This window comes from Lycium barbarum, chromosome 9, assembly GCF_019175385.1.
Source record: "Lycium barbarum isolate Lr01 chromosome 9, ASM1917538v2, whole genome shotgun sequence".
NCBI classification, from domain to species: domain Eukaryota; kingdom Viridiplantae; phylum Streptophyta; class Magnoliopsida; order Solanales; family Solanaceae; genus Lycium; species Lycium barbarum.
Genome location: NC_083345.1, coordinates 35,191,009 through 35,209,747, shown reverse-complemented (window position 1 = coordinate 35,209,747; position 18,739 = coordinate 35,191,009).

Genomic DNA, 18,739 nt, shown 5'->3' with positions numbered 1-18,739 from the left:
CCTGCGGGCATGACGCAGCGTCCACAAACAAAAGGACGTCAGTACGAAGAATGTACTGAGTATGTAAAGCATGATCAACATCAATATAGAAGCATAATAGATATCATATGAAGATAGCATAGGAGGGGAGACAATAATATCATCATCATCATGTCGCTTACTTGCATACATCGACGTTCGTATCCCATAATAATACTCGTACCATACTTGTGCTCATATTCGTATACATGTCCTTGGTCGTATTCTTATACATAGTCTTATCACATTCATATTCATATTATATACATAGCCATACACTTATATACATACATAGCATACCCGACCTCATAGGATCGGCTTTTCATACATACTTAGCCAACCAAGGCTCAAGATCATACATACCTGGCCCTACCAAGGCATCAGAGTTATCCGTACCTTCTGCAGAAGTGCGCGCGCGTTACGTAATCATATACATACTTTATACATAGTTATATACATATAGTCTTACCCGGCATCATAAGCTCGGGGTCTTATCATAGCCCTTCATAGGCACACATATACATATATCATAGCTCGTAAGCATCTCTAGTCTCATTTTACTCTCATCATTATTACTATCCTCATCATTATCGTTACATTTACATTATAGACTTACTCGTCATACGAGGAACGTAGTATAATCATAGTACATATCAAGGGTCGTGAGCTTATGAGCTCGGAATGTCAACCATGTGAAGACAACATACTCATATAGAGGAATTTAGGAATTTGGCCAAGAACCATGCCTTATGAAAGAAGGGTTAGCCTTACATACCTTTCCGTCGAACTATTCTACACTTGCACGTTCCCTTCCAATGCTAGTGTTTATACCTTCATTAATATCATAACAATGGCCATTAGTCATTCACATTATCCACATTATCTAGATTCCTCAATTTGCCTCTAAGCCACCCACATTCCTGGTCATAACACCCTTCTTCGTCGATTCATCTAAAGTGTTTAGTTCATGATCTTAGTACCATTTATAACACATTCATATCACAACACAACAACATTCATATCTCAATCCAAACTATTTCTCAAAATGTCACTATTCATCATTCATGACCTAGTTGACCACATTTTCTACAATCCATGTATTTTAATTCTCCAATACCTTAAACATCTTGTAAAAATCATGAATCTTACCTTAGAAGTTGTAGGAACAAGCTTTGGTTGGTAATACTCTTCTTTGAGCAAAACCCTAGTTTTTCTGCATTTGGATTCCTTGACTTGGATGATCCTTGATGATTCCCTTATCCTTGATTCACTTGTCTTAATGTTATTAATGGCTTATAATCCTTGAAAACTCATATAATAAATGTTGAGAGAAGTTCTAGAGAGAAGTGGTGCAATGTTGTAATGAAATAAAATAAGTCTTGATCCTCATATTTAATGAATTGGAAAATCTGTGTTGGGTGAACAGTGGTCGTCCATGGAGGTTTACGGTCCGTGTTCCACTTTACGGACCGTCCTTCGTGGTCGTCTTTAAGCTTAAGCAGGACCAGAGACTTTGGCCTGCATGCATGGGATTTACGACCGTGGTTTACGGGCCGTAAATCACTTTACGGTCCGTCCACCAGGTCGTATTATACCTTTTCCTCAGCTGGCAGAAAGTTGAAGTTGGGCATGCCAGTTTACGACTTCAAGTTTACGGACCGTATTGCACTTTACGGTCCGTATTTTTCACTATACGACCACTGGGCAGTTTTGCCAACTTTCAATTTTTTCTCATTTCTCGACTTTTCATTCTAATCATCCACATCCCTTCACATACATTTCCCATGAAACATTATACACTCGCACTCCTCGCACACATCATTAGTCCATTTACTTGCGTACCAACGGAAAATTTCCGAGGTGTAACAGTTTGGTCCGGAGATATCGGACTAAACAGATTTGCTTCACTTTTCTCAGATCAGCCGCAGCTGGTGCAATTCCACCAGTCCGAAGGAAATACTCGGTACTCATGCCTGTCTCTTTTTATCCCTGGTCCCCGGTCTCACTGGTCTTGGATACATCCAGTTTTTACCGTATACAGATAGTCCCCACACTTCCCGGACCGTAGTTTTACCGGAGTAACGGGAAGTGGATGAGTCACCAAACCGACGATTTCATAAGCTCGTTCTTATCTTTTCATTTTGGCGGGAACAGTTATGTCACGCCCCTCTGCCATCAGCCACGTGTCTCATCCCGAACGGCCAACTTCGGTAACCGCCGTAACGCACGTCGTTTCAAATCATGTCTCATTAATTGTTAGACACGTGGCATCCCCCGGTTGGCCAACCTTTGCAACCGCTACAGTTACCACGCCTATATAAGGCCATGCACCCCTTTATTTCACCATTTTACTTCTTCACTTCCTCACTTCTTCACTCTTGATCATCTTCATCTCATATTTTCTGTTGATTTCAACCGTTTTCATCCCTCAACTTGTTGCTTATATTGATTGTAAGAAAACCAACTTTGCCAACCTTTCCTCTGCTATTTTTTGATTGAAAGTGCTGCTTTGTTTCTTCTCACTTTGCCATTTTGAATTTTTTCAACTGCTTCTTCTCCCTCTCTTATTTTTTAACTTGTTTCTTCCCCCTATCGAATTCACCAAATCTCCTTTTCTACATCTTCAAAATGTCTGTCAACACCGAAACCACCTCCCAGGATGTTTCCTCAGTTTCTTCTCAAGGAGCCGAGCCAACTTCACAACCCAAGGGAAAAACCGTTGTTGAGCCTACTGCCTTGGACATAATACCGTCCAAACCCAACTACAACAAAGAATTTGAAGTCGAGAAACCTTCTCTGGTTGCGGATAGAGGGTTCGATGTAAGGCGATATCCTTCGTCCATTACCGAGGATAAACTCGACCAGGTCCGGGCTGATTGCGGATGGGATAACCGTCCGGTGCAAGTGTTCGCCCCCGGTCCTGACGAGTCCATCACCGATCATAGGGAAGGCTTCTTGTATGTTTACACCTATCCCTTCACACTCAAGCTCGACCCCCCAATTGACCCGGTTATTTTGGATATGTGCCGGACATATAACGTGACCTTGGCCCAAATTGGTTCGATAATCTGAAGGACCGTGGCCTGCCTCCGGATGTTGGCCAACAACATAAATAGGGAATTTACGATGACACACTTCATCCTTTTGTACTCCCCGAGGTTGTTCCGAGAGGGTGTGATAAAGCTTGCCAAGTGAGGCCGACACCCGGTCTTTTTGAAGATGGACGAAGACAGATGTCACGACTTAGCTAGGGGCCATGACGGGTACCCGGGGCTAGCCACTGAGCAACACTCGTGCTACTACTCATCTTGATCATTTAATGGTCTTTTATCGGCTTTATACTCCAATTGTAGGAAAAATCATATTTTACATGGAAACATAAATACTTTTTATATACATTTGCCTCTCGGCCATCAAAATAATATATACATATAATAGCATTTCGTGAGACCATCTAACCCACACTGCGCATCTACGAGCCTCTAATGGAGTACTAAACATAAGGACGGGACAAGACCCCGTCATGCCCAAAGATACATATACATGAATATATACAAAAGAATCGTCGTAAGCACCTCCGAACAAAGGAGTGCTTTCAATCGGCTGACAGCTACTGTTGGTCTGGGTCGAGCTCTCCTCCCTGTCTACCTGTGGGCGTGAACACAGCGTCCAAAGAAAACGGACGTCAGTACGAACATTGTACTGAGTATGAGAGGAATAAACAAAGAAATAGAACAATGACATAATGGAAATATCAATATGGAACATCTATATCTGACGGTCATGCATAAAGAATTAAGTCATGCTGTCTTACTCATACTCGTCATCATATCATGTATGCACAATGTAAAAGTTGCCCGCCCATATAGGCGCGGTGTAGTAATGTATAAGCTGCCCGTCCATATCGGATCGGTGTGATAGTCATAGCATTAGCCTACGTCCAGGCCTCCCGCGTCCGGGGTATCATCTCATGCCGCCCACTAGTGGTGTCTGCCCATGCCATTTGGCCATGGTGTATCGTATAGCTGCCCGCCTTAGCGGTGACTACCCAGCCAACTAGGCGCGGTGTTATAGCATCATCATACATGTTCGTCATAATATGCTTATCGTAACAGACTTATCATAATACATGTATAAGGCTTATGAACAACTTCACTTTATTGGGGTGACGTAAGGTTGTGATCCCCCGATTTCATTATGGAGAAATTATCGACATCCTGCCTCACCTTGAAGGAACTAACATATAAGGTGAGTGTGAGTAATAAATAACATCATGCCATTTCAGGATCATCATATCATGCCTCTTATCTTATATTACCATTCATAGATATAGGCTTTTAGCTTTACGGAATATAGGAACTCATGAAGAGGAGGAAAATTATGCTATGAGATTCATGCCATTAGAAGGGAGGGATTAGCCTCACATACCTTTGACGTTTAGCTAAGCTATCGTTCACTTGTTCTCCTTCAATATCGCGTTTCTACCTTCAAAAGAGAATTTGCATTTACGTTAGTTAATCGACTAGAAGAACGCGCTACTATTTCTAGGGAAAATTGGGCGGCACTTCCTTTGGTTATACTACTTTTCCCATATTCTATATCGACTACCAAACATTCATAAAAACACTCAAAATATCGCAATCAACAATCATCATTTATATATATTGACCACAATTCACCATTTCTCTTCAATTTCTCCACATTTATGGTTAGAGCTTACCATCGCGTTTCCTCGTATATAAAGCTTATTTCATGGCCTGAATGTCATTTATAACGTATTCATAATCACAACACCCCAACATTTATGATTCAATCCAACTACCATCCAAACATGACACTATTCACTCATTAATGACCCATCTCCTATGTTTTTCTACAATTCAAGTATCTTACCCTTCCAATACCTTAAACAACATGTTTTAGTCATGGAACTTACCTTAGATGATGGTTGAACAAGCCATGAATGGAATTACTCCTTTAGCACCAAAACCTTACTTCACCTCTTTTGGGTTTTCTTGAGAAAGATGAACTTTAGTGTGATTCTTACACTTGATTTCATGGATTTGATGTTATTGACCTTGATTTTCCTTTGGTCCTCTTGAATTCTTGTGAATGAAGTGTAGAGAGTATTCTAGAGGCTTCTTGAGTCATGTAGATGAGAAATGAATAAATAAGCTTAGGGTCCCTTTTAATAACTCAAAACCTGATTTTTAATGAACAGTAGTCGGGTGCACAGTGGCCGTAAACCCAGTTTACGGGCCGTATTCTGGTTTACGGTCCGTCCTTCACGACCGTATTTAAGCATATCAGAAACAGAAAGGTTTGCTGGAGTCATGGTGTTTTACGGTCACAGTTTACGGGCCGTATTTCGATTTACGGTTCGTATTCTGTGTCGTATTTAACCATTTCGTCATTTGGCAGAAAGTTGAAATTTTTGGGATGTTGAAGGACGATGGCAGTTTACGGTCCGTAAACTACTTTACCGATTGTATTCTATTTTACGACTCACTGGGTCGAAATGCAAATCTGTAACTTTCTCATTTCCAAAATTCATAAATAGTCATTCCCTACTTAGTAAAACATCGCACTCTCATACACTTCGTTGGTCTACTCATTGTACGTTCACGGAGAAATTTCCGAGGTGTAACACTCTTCCCCCCTTTGGAACATTCGTCCTCGAATGTTAAAACACTCGGGATTCTATAAAAATTTCGCCAGAGTTTCCCCTATAATTTGGATCTCCTCCGGGGGTCGAAATAAATGCGGAAACTTGGACTTCATATTCGCTTCTGCTTCCTAAGTCATTTCTTCCCGGTTGCTGTTTCGTCACAAGACTTTAACTGAAACCACCTCTTTGTTTCGGAGTTTTCGTACTTGCCTGTCGAGGATAGCAATAGGCACTTCTTCATAGGTTAGCTTTTCTGTTACTTACACATCATCTATCGGAACAATCTTTGTGGGATCTCCAATACACTTGCGGAGCATCGAAACGTGGAAAACTGGGTGGACTGAGACAAGCTCCGAAGGCAAATCCAATTCATAGGCTACTTGACCCACCTTGCGGATAATTCTGTAGGGTCCAATGTATCTAGGGGTTAGCTTCCCTTTCTTACCAAATCTCATCACCCCTTTCATTGGCGATACTTTCAAAAATACCCAATCACCAACTTGAAATTCCAAGTCTCGTCGGCGATTGTCCGTATAAGACTTTTGGCGACTTTGGGCTGTTAACAATCGATCTCGGATCACCTTAACTTTTTCCACCGCTTGTTGAATTAATTCAGGGCCTACTAGTTGTGTTTCTCCTATTTCAAACCACCCAATTGGGGATCTACATTTCCTTCCATATAAAGCTTCATACGGAGCCATTTGAATGTTTGAATGATAGCTGTTATTATACGCAAATTCGATTAGCGGCAAATGATCATCCTAGTTTCCACCGAAATCCAGCACACATGCTCGTAGCATATCTTCCAAGGTTTGAATAGTGCGCTCGGCTTGTCCATCGGTCTGCGGATGAAATGCCGTGTTGAGCTTCACTTGAGTGCCTAGAACTTCTTGGAAGGACTTCCAAAACTTGACTGTAAACTGTGCTCCTCTATCTGTGATAATGGATAATGGAATACCATGAAGTCGCACAATTTCTTTGAGATATAACCTTGCGTAATCTTCAGCTGAGTATGTAGTCTTAACGAGGAGAAAATGGGCTGCTTTCGTCAACCTGTCCACGATCACCCATATGGAATCATACTTGTCGCGGGAACGAGGTAATCCCACAATAAAATCCATGTTAATCACTTCCCATTTCTAAGTAGGGATTTCTATTGCTTGCAATAAGCCTCCTGGCTTCTGATGTTCAATCTTTACTTGTTGGCAATTTGGACACTGCTCTACAAATTCGACTATGTCTCTCTTCATGCCATCCCACCAATACATCATCTTGAGATCATGATACATTTTAGTTGCACCTGGATGAATAGAATACCCAGAACAATGTGCTTCTTCTAGAATTCGTTGGCGCAACTCCGCTACATTCGGCACACATAGCCTGCTTTGGTATCTAAGAATTTCGTCCATCGAAACTTCAAACGGAGATTTTTCTTTTCCATGAGATGTGTCCCTGTAACGACATAATTGAGGATCTTTATATTGCCATTCTTTCACTTCTATATCCAAAGACGAAGTTGTGGGTCATTGATGCCAATCCCTGCATTACCCAAATAGATCACACGCACTCCAAGATTAGCTAATTGGCGGAGCTCATGAACCATCTCCTTCTTTTCCAGAGGGACTTCACATAAACTGCCCATTGATCGGCGGCTAAGCGCATCGGCTACTACATTCGCTTTTCCGGGGTGGTACAAAATGTTCACATCATAATCCTTCAATAATTCTAACCACCGCCTCTGCCGCAGGTTCAACTCCTTCTTCTTGAAAATGTACTGAAGGCTTTTGTGATCTGTATAGATATCAACATGCACACCATACAAATAATGCCTCCATATCTTTAAGGCATGAATAACTACAGCCAATTCGAGATCATGAGTCGGATAATTCCTTTCATGTTTCCGTAATTGTCTCGAAGCATATGCAATAAATTTCCCATGCTGCATCAATACGCATCCTAGTCCAACACCGGAAGCGTCACAATATATAACATAGCCATCTGGCCCTTCTGGAAGTGTTAAGATCGGAGCTGAGGTCAATCTGTCTTTCAACTCTTGGAAGCTGCACTCACAAGCATCATTCCATTGAAATTTGGCTGACTTTTGGGTTAGCTTAGTCAATAGGGCTAAAATAGACGAGAACCCCTCTACGAACCTTCTGTAACAACCTGCCAACCCCAGAAAACTACGAACTTCTATAGGCGTCGTGGGCCTTGGCCAAGTCTTCATAGCTTTAATTTTCTGAGTGTCGACTCGAATGCCATCATTTGAAATAACATGGCCCAAAAATGTCACAGAATTTAGCCAGAACTCGCACTTTGAAAATTTTGCATACAATTCTCGGGCTCGAAGAATTCCAAGAACAATTCGCAAATGATCTGCATGTTCCGATTCAGTGCGAGAATACACCAAAATATCATCAATAAATACTATTACAAATAAGTCCAAGAGAGGCCTGAACACATTGTTCATCAAATTCATAAACACGACCGGAGCATTAGTCAACCCAAACGACATCACTCGGAATTCATAGTGACCATATCTCGTTCTGAAGGTCGTCTTGGGAATATCCGCTTCTCTAACTCTCACCTGATGGTAGCCCGATCTCAAATCTATTTTTGAAAACCATTTGGCACCCTGTAGCTGATCAAATAAATCATCAATCCTCGGAAGAGGATATTTGTTCTTTATCGTTACTTTATTCAATTGCCTGTAGTCGATACACATTCATAGAGATCCGTCTTTCTTTCTTACAAACAAGACCGGTGCTCCCCACGGTGATGAACTGGGTCTAATAAACCCCTTTTCAAGAAAGTCTTTCAACTGCGCCTTTAGCTCTTTTAATTCTGCTGGGGCCATTCGATAAGGAGGAATAGAAATAGGCTTGGTGTCCGGCAACACATCAATGGAGAAGTCAATCTCTCTCTCTGGAGGAAGACCTGGAAGTTCGTCTGGAAACACATCTGGGAATTCATTCATGACCGGAACTGATTGGAAAGTTGGCGGCTTTGCCTCGATGTCATGAACCCGAACTAAATGATAAATATAGCCCTTGGCTATCATCTTCCTCGCTTTAAGGTAGGAAATAAACCTACCCTTCGGAGATGCTGCATTACCCTTCCATTCAAGCACGGACTCTCCCGAAAATTGGAATCGAACCACTTTTAATCGGCAATCAACATTTGCATAACACGAGGCCAACCAATCCATACCCATGATTACATCAAAATCTATCATTTTTAGCTCAATCAAATCAGCTCTGGTCTGACGATCACATATCGCAATGACACAATGTTTGTACACTTGCCTTGCTATCACGGGATCACCAACCGGGGTGAATACCTCAAAAGGTTTAATTGGCTCAGGTTTCACCCCAATACAACCAGCAACATATGGAGTAATATAAGAAAAAGTAGAACCGGGATCTATCAATGCGTACACATCACGGGAGAATATAGACAATATACCTGTAACCACATCCGGGGAGGACTCAAGATCCTGCCGTCCGGCTAAAGCATATACACGGGGCTGAGTGGCACCTGAAGTAGATGCTGCCCCTCTACCTCTACCTCGGCCTGCTGACCCCTGGGGAATCTATCCTGCCGGGCGTGCGGAGGAGGAACCAGCTGCTGAACTCCAACTCTACCACTCATGGACGGGCAATCCCTCATTATGTGCCCAGCTTGGCCGCAAGTATAGCAAGCGTCCAAACCCTGACGACACTGTCCGGAATGCAATCTACCGCACTGGTTGCATAGCGGTATAGGGGGTCTCCTCTGACTATAATCTTCCCTGAACTGGGAATCTGGAGTCCTTGAACTCTGCCCCTGTCCTGAGCGGAAGGAGTGATCAAATCTCCTACCTGTAAATCGAGGAGGTGCACTGGTCACCGACTGGCCTGAGTACCTGGAATATGTCTGTCTTGATCCCCCTCTATAATCACTGCTTGCTCCCATAGATCTGGCCCTCTTGCTTTGCCTTCTTTCGTTATCGCGGTCATTCCTTGGTGGTTGTTGTTGCCCCTCTAAATTCTGAGCATGGGCCTGTATTCGGGAAATATCCATCCCGTCTTGCAAGGAAGCTGTTAAACAATCTCTGAATAAATGTGGCCCTAGGCCACTCACAAATCCATGTACCCGATCTCCCATGTCGGCCACAAAAGCCGGTGCATATCTAGCCAAAGAATTAAATTGCATGCTATAGTCCCGGGCACTCATATTTCCTTGCCTCAGATTTAAAAACCTGTCCGCTCTAGCTCGGCGGACCTCGGGTGGCAAATAGTGACGAATAAATGCATCCACGAATTCTTGCCAAACCGGAGGAGGTGCATTCTCTCCTCGTGACATTACCCAGTTGTTATACCATAAAACTGCCACATCCCGGAGTCTATAAGATGCCAACTCCACAGATTCAGTTTTGGAGGCATGGACAATCTTCAATGTCCTCAACACCTCATCTATGAAACCTTACGGGTCTTCATCCGGCTTTGACTCGAAGAATTCTGGAGGATTTAGACTCATGAAATCACGGGCTTTGGTACTTGCTGCCCGATCACTTGAACTCGCGTTTTGCCATTGTGCCTGAGCGGCAACCAATTGCGTTGATAAATGAATGGCCTCGGTCATTTGTTGACCCGAAGCGACCAGTGGAGGAATTCGAGCTGGAGCTCCTCCTTGCTCTTCCACATTAGGCGAGATAGAAGAGGTATTAGACAAGGCCTCATTGTGTGATTCGCCTTCTTCTATGTTCATCGGGGGCTCTCTTTCTACCCGCCTCTTTGCCGTAGTCTTGCCCTTCTGGGCGGCTGTAGCCTTCCCCTTTGGCGGCATTCTGAAATCACAACACACTATTAGGGAGGATAAAATCTTATACATGGCTCTATCGCACGATTTCATAGGAAGAAGAATTGTCATTTTTCCTAAATGCCCTGTAGCCTCTTGTTTATTAATGTGGCGTGCAACACACCCTAAACAAGACTCTACTAGACACGGCTCGTAGACACTTCCTAGGACTGAACCTGGCTCTGATACCACTTTTGTCACGACCCAGCTAGGGGCCATGATGGGTACCCGGGGCTAGCCACCGAGCACCACTCGTGCTACTACTCATCTTGCTCATTTAATGGTCTTTTATCGGCTTTATACTCCAATTGTAGGAAAAATCATATTTTACATGAAAACATAAATACTTTTTATATACATTTGCCTCTCGGCCATCAAAATAATATATATATATATATATATATATATATAATAGCATTTCGTGAGACCATCTAACCCACACTGCGCATCTACGAGCCTCTAATGGAATACTAAACATAAGGACGGGACAAGACCCTGTCATGCCCAAAGATACATATACATGAATATACGTTGTTGACACCCAATTTTGTCCCGTTTTCTCCAAAATATATATTTACACTCCTAATATTTTGGCAATTTAAGAAATTAGTTATACTACGATTATCAGCTTTTATTAATATCCGCGTTTCACTACCCTATTGCAGTCACTAGCAATTATTATGATCATTACTATTGTTATTAGTATTATTATTATTATTATTATTATTATTATTATTATTATTATTATTATTATTATTATTATTATTATTATTATAATTCGCATTTTTATCATTTCAGCATTTTTTATCAGCTTATGCACACGCATCGCATTTATTTTGCACAATTTAATAATAGCGTTTATTTACTATTGAACTATTAAACTATTATCGCACGGCTATTTACGACATCATATAATTTTATTTCTTATCTGAGTATTAATAAATACATACTTTTATATTAGGTAATATTTTAACACACGTCAGAATACAGTTAATTAAAAGGGGTCTTTTATTTAAGTTTAGAAGTCCATCCCAAATTACTTGGGTTAAAACCTGGTTTATATGATATCAGCCCACATTTTTCATTCAATTACCAACCCATTCGTTATAATACCCAGCCCAAAAGAAAAATATTGACCCATCCCATACCCTTACCCGTCCGACCCGACTCGTTCATTGAAATGAACGTTAGGGTTATACCCCCTCTTTCATCCGCCTCCCTTCTCTCCCCTCTCTCTCCTCCTCCCTCTCTCTCTCCCCCCCGCCCCCTTTAACGAAAACAACAAAAAGCACAGATTCCTTTCACCTATAACAGGCCATGCATGGTCGATTTAGGGAAAAGAAATTAATGATCGGTTCAGACGTTAACGTTTAAAGGTTTGGATCTTTGTTCTTTTATTTCTGCCCTCTGCTGTCGATCTGAAGATCTTTTAATGAATTTCGTTCGTTTGTGAAAAGAAAACCCTTTTCTCATTAGTATTTTTATTTTCGGGTACAAGATTTTTAATGGTGTTTGTCTTCTTCTGCTGGGTTTCGGATCGACAACAGAATCGTTTTGAACGGGTGTTGACCTAGAAATCCCGCCCAATCTTTCTTTTTTGAACCCACCAAAAACCCTAGCTACCTCCTATAAATAGCGACTTATGAACTGGTTCGAGGGAGGGCTGGAGCGGCGGAAATTCCCCTAAAATATTTTAAGTTCTTTTGGTCGCTTCAAATTCCCTGGAAGTAACAAGTTTTAGCCACCCGAAAAATTCCCTTAGGAAAAGAATAGTTTCAGCATTTCTTGACATCGATTTTAAAATTTCTAAAGCATTTCTTTGTTCTTTTTCTGCTTCTGAGATTGCCTCGGATCTGAGTGCATACGGGCTCGGAAAATCGTAGTGTTCGAAGTTGTATATCGAAGCCCCGCATCCATTTCGCTACACCCGAAGAAGGTGATTTCCTTTTCCCTTAAATTATGCAGTTTGGTATTTGTTTTAAATGATGATTATGTGTTTAGTTTAAGTTAAATGTGTGAATAGCATGATCTATCAGTTTTCTTTCAGCTAGACAAATGATTGGTATGCTTGGATTAGTTTATAGGCTGCATATTTATTTAGCTCATTTATCTTGGCCCTTGGTGGTTAGTGGAAACTCAATATAGTTATATACTTAGATTCATTTGAGTTTAGATAAGTATATAGGGATTTGACCTTTAAACTATGGTGTTCAATGTTATTGTTGTTTTATATCTTGTCTTCGGCATGCTTAATAGTCTAGTTGACATTCGATATGATTAGAATGCTCATCATTTATTGATTCTTCAATGGCATTAGTCCGATCAAATAAGAATTGAGTTCATTACCTAGGCTCTCTATTTGTTAGAATTAAACTTAAATGGCATGAAGACTGTCTAGTGTAGTTTTGGGCATGGTTTCATTTATATTTGACAAAAGAAACTGCCAAATGATATTGTATTGAGTTGACATGCCTCTATTGTGTCTGTTAATGAATCCTCCTTGTTTGTTTTCGATAAATTTGAGCCTAGTATGCAATAAGTGTTCGGCCTAGCTCTATAAAGGATAACATGTAAGTATGTGTGTCTGTTTGATGTCTCTGCGCAACTCGTATATCTATCAGTGTTGGGTTATGCTTATTTAGATTGGTCTGTATGTCCTTTAAGATATTCTCATACGTTATAGAACTTGTAATCATCCTCTAAGATAAATGGTGGATCCTGTCTAACATGTGGGCTAGTCCAAACCATTATATAGTTGTGTTCTTCCTTTTATCTGCTTAATGAAATCAGATTTTGGCTATGTGGAACCTGGTAGTTAGAGTTTTCCAAATCATGTGTAGTTAAGTGTTGGTCTAGTATGAATTGTATTTGATTTGAGCTATGTTGAATATGCGCAATTGGTGAGTATATGTCTCTGTCAAACAATCATGTGTTTAGATTAATGTTGGTTAAAAGAAAGCTATCTTACGATTAAGGAGGGATCTGTGGGGTACATTCAAAACAACTGCTTGTAATCTTATACTCAGTCTATTTTCTTTCAACGTGATTCATTTCGTATTCTCTTCTTACATGTTCATAAGGCTGCTTGTTAAATTGCTTCTGTAGCGAGCTGGCCTCAATCCACTTCTAAAATTGCTATGTTCTAGAAATATATTATTGATAGTGAAATACGACTGCTGAGTCTATATGCCTGACTGTATTTGGCTAAGCCCCTAAGGTAGTCAGTCTATTGAATGTGCCCATAAGGTAGTCCCCTGTACGTGACGTTATCATTTTCAGTTTGGTTTGTTCAAATTTTGTGCGCTTGTTGCAAGTATATTTCAGTTGAAATATGTATATAAATGTATATTGAAGTATGTTCATGAAATATACTTGGATATACATAGTATATATATAATCGACGGAGTTGTTTTGAATTTATATTTTTATATGCTTAACCTTATTGATCATATACTAATCTCCGTTTCCTTTCATTTTTATGCATGACCTTTGCATACGAGTCCGAGGGACTCGTCATCCGCATTCGGTGTTGGGCCAAGGCCCAACGAAAATGTTATTCCTCTGTCCAGTTCTGTCCGCAGCCAAGGGAATAGAAAATGAAGTTCTGGGTCAAAGCCCAATAAAAAAAAAAAAGCAGCAGCAATCCTTAAAATGGGCTGAGCTCATTTCGCTTACTGGCCCTTCTATTTTATTTTTTGTGCATTTAATTTGTATTGCATGACTAACTCTTTATTTTGTTTTATTTTCTTAATTTAGATGAACCTTAGATGAATTAGTAGGTTTAGTTTTAGTGATGGGTAGTTAGGAAGACTAACAATTAATTCTCCAAGTTTCATTCTCTTTTATTCTACGTTAAAATTATTTATAATACCTATAATATTTATCTTTCTCAGAATAATTGATTTACAAAATAGCATAATTATATATTTAAGCTAAAGGGAATCATGATTTATACTTACTACCGTAAAATTTCAAAACGCCCTAATATGCAAATATTAATCCTAGTGAATTTCATGAACATTTTAGATTAATTCGATGATATATATATTTAGCCAAACATAGTTAAATAAAGTTAATAAGAAAGAGGAAGAAAATCCATCACCCTTTGCATTCTATTTATAAAACAGTTTAGATTAAGTAAGCACGTCTAACCAATTGAATTTTAAAGCTTCATTTACATTATTTCAAACCTTTTTGCATTCTATTTATAACAAGTCTAGATTTCCTACACCACTATACTCATATAATGTCATTTTATCCCAAGTTTAAATTGGCTAGGTTTTCTCTTAAAAAGCTTCTATTTATATGCAAATCATTATATTTTGCAAGTCTCATTTTTAACAACATTATTATTTAAAGCTTAACAACATTTATAAGTTTTATTTTTAAGTGGACTACTATGTATTTCTACAAGTTAGTTTGAATAGCATTATTATATTTTCCTTTAAAACCTTAATAACATTTACAACCTATTTTCTTAAGATTTAAGCATTATATAACCGTAGTTAGCGGATCCTAGAGGATGCCTAACCCCTTCCCTTTAGGATAATTAGAACCCTTACCTAGAATTAAAATTGAGCAGATCATTAACAGAGGTTTAGTTAGCTTTACCTTAGTTAATAATTAGGTGCCCTAATTCACCTTAAAATCAATTAGGTACTCCTTAAATATAAATAAATAGGAATCTCCAATATGTTGTACTCAATTTGGACCCGGTTTAAATGGGGTATAACAGCTTGGTGACTCCGCTGGGGAGTTTAGGTTTTTAACCATAACAACTTAGGTTAATTAATATTTTGTTGGATGTTTTGTTCGTTTTCATTATTTTGCCTTATATGCTTTAAATGTTTTATTGCTTTATTCCTTATTTGCCTTTGCTATGTAATATGTATTTGTTTTAAATTGGCATTCCGCTCATACTTCCTCCACTCCTGGAAAATTCACACAAATTCACACACTTAAAGCGGTTTCGCGGTTCGCGGCCGTGTACTACTAAATTACCCCTTTAGTTGGATCGATCTTGTGGATTTAGTCGATCGGCGGTGCAGTCGACAGTCACGGACTTTCCACTCCCAAGTTGTCCACTTGGGGGAGCCTTGTGTCGTAGGAAACCAACTCTTAGTCTACCTAGGGTAGAGCGAAAACCAAAACCTTGTAAGGACATGCATCATTTTAAACCTAGGAGGCTTAATACCCTTGGTGTATTGAGTTCATTAGTCAACCTTACCAAATGTCCAAACGAGTCTATGACTCTAAGTGACACTATTCACTATTTATGTGCATTATTTGAAGGACAAATGTGAGGAATATGTGGACCTAGTACTCTATAGATAAATATTTCAGGAAAGCTGACATTTTGTTACAGGTTGTCGTGGAGCATCCAATTAATGCCGGAGGTCTGAAGACAACCAAAAGATTAATGGACATGAAGTATTAGATATCTTAGATTAACTTTGAATTGTATTATTAACTGGCATGTAATAAATTTTTATTATTCTTGTAAATTAGTTTTAGGAAGAGTTATGGAATGATACATAAAAGACATGTTTGTCCTTCAAATATTCGTTAGGCCTACCTCTGGCATAAAGAGGTCCCTTGCATTATAGAACGCGATGTATTGTGTGCAATAATGTGATTATGTGCAATACTATGTCCTTACTGTATACTGACTCGTTTTCTTTTTCTTTTCTTATTTTTTTCTTTTTTCTTTTAAACATATTTTCAAAACAAAAGGTTGACTTGTGCTAAAGGGGAACCGGCGGAGCATCCATATTTCACACGGTCTAAAGCCAAGAAATCAGACTCTGACTCATCACTAATCACCTGGTTAACTAAAAAGACTCGTTCTAAAATGGAGCAAAGTGTGATCAATGCAACCACTTCATCTGAGTCATCTCTTAGTTTACCGATCACGAGTGATCCCACATCCTCTAATGAACCAGAAACACATTTGGAGATCATTGCTTGTCTGGAGCGACGAGTTGCTGAAATAAGTCACATGGTACTTCAAAATCGGTCATTTTCTCAAACTCCACCACATATGACTCCATCTCATGGGGTTCGTCAGACTTTGCCTATGCCACCTCCATTCCCAAATTTGGATGAACTTAACCAAGCAAAATATTTTACCACTTCTCAACCATCTCATTCCGAACCCCTCGCCCGCCTAGTTACTCAAAATACTCCTTTTTTGTTTACAGCCGCTTCTTCAAAGGCTCAGCACATGATGTTACCAATGCGAATCAAGTTCCGCCAGTATATAATTATACCACAGCTCCACCCATGACACAAACCCAAGGACTATGTCACGCAGATATTGATCATTATGTCGAAGTAGAAAAAGAGGCAAAGGCAGTTAATGATGAAATGATAAATAGAAAGCTCAAAAGTTTGGAAGATGCTATGAGAAGTTTGCGTGGACTCGGAAGTAACCAAAGCATGAGATATGAAGAATTATGTGCATTTCCTGAGGTAGAATTGCCATCAGGTTACAAGATTCCAAAATTTGAGAAGTTTGATGGGTCGGGAAATCCTTTCTTCCATCTGAAGGTCTATTGTGAAAAGTTGATTGGTGTGGGGAAGAATGAGGGGATAAGAGTCAAACTATTTAATCAGAGTTTGAGTGGAAAATCTTTGGAATGGTATTCCAAGCAAGATACAACCAAATGGTGTACTTGGGATGACTTAGCAAATGCTTTTGTGGATCATTACAAGTTTCATGTTGAGATCGCTCCTGACAGAATCTCATTTAGGAAATTAAAGAAGAAGTCAACTGAGTCATTCCGAGAATATGCTATACGGTGGAGGGAAGAAGCATCTAGGGTACACCCGCCCATGGAGGAAGCAGAAATGGTTACTTTCTTCAGGCACTAGAACCGGAGTACTATGAACGTTTGGTGACAATGGGCGGAAAAACTTTTGCAGAAGTGATCAAAGCTGGGGACATGATCGAAGATGGCATTAAGACAAGGAGAATAACAAGTCTAGCGGCATTGCAGTCTACTAGTAAGGCCATACAAACTGGTACTCTCGGAAATGGAAAGAAAAAAGAAAAGGAAGCGGCATCGGTAATGGCTCTGGGAAGCACCTCACACCATCATCAACAACCTCCGCGGTACCAGCCTACTGCTCTCCACTCATAATATTTCCAATATTCACCACATCCATATAACCAAGCTTTGTCATCTTACCAGCCTCAATCACCACAAATTTCCTACCCTGTCTACAACACACAACCAATATACCGAGCTCCACGACCACCAACATATCCAGCTCCACCATCACAATCCCATCATCCAAACAATGCATCCGCACCTCGCCCAAATAGACCTTTCCGCAATTTTACACCGTTAGGAGAGCCATTGAGCATTGTTTTTGAAAGACTGCAAGCTTCAGGCTTATTATATCCTGTGGAAGGTAGAATTCCAGATCCACTACCTAGAAGTTTTGATCCCACTAAAACGTGTGCATATCATTCGGGGGTAAAAGGCCATTCCACTGATTGTTGTTACGCATTGAAACACAAGGTTGAAGATCTTATTGAAGCAAAACAGATCATGGTCAAACAACCGGCACCAAACATGGATAACAATCCACTCCCGACGCATGATGAGGACTCGATAAATATGATTGGAGTAGATGAAAGTGATGACGATCCGACCAAATTTATAGTGTCTGTGTTTGATGATCCGACCTTTCCTATCCACGATCCGATCATGGATTTGATGTTATTGACCTTGATTTTCCTTTGGTCCTCTTGAATTCTTGTGAATGAAGTGTAGAGAGTATTCTAGAGGCTTCTTGAGTCGTGTAGATGAGAAATGAATAAATGAGCTTAGGGTCCCTTTTAATAACTCAAAACTTGATTTTTAATGAACAGTAGTCGGGTGCACAGTGGCCGTAAACCCAGTTTATGGGCCGTATTCTGGTTTACGGTCCGTCCTTCACGATCGTATTTAAGCATATCAGAAACAGAAAGGTTTGCTGGAGTCATGGTGGTTTACGGTCACAGTTTACGGGCCGTATTTTGATTTACGATCCGTATTTTGTGTCGTATTTAACCATTTCATCATTTGGCAGAAAGTTGAAATTTTTGGGATGTTGAAGGACGATGGCAGTTTACGGTCCGTAAACTAATTTACGGGCCGTATTCTATTTTACGACCCACTAGGTCCAAATGCAAATCTGTAACTTTCTCATTTCCAAAATTCATAA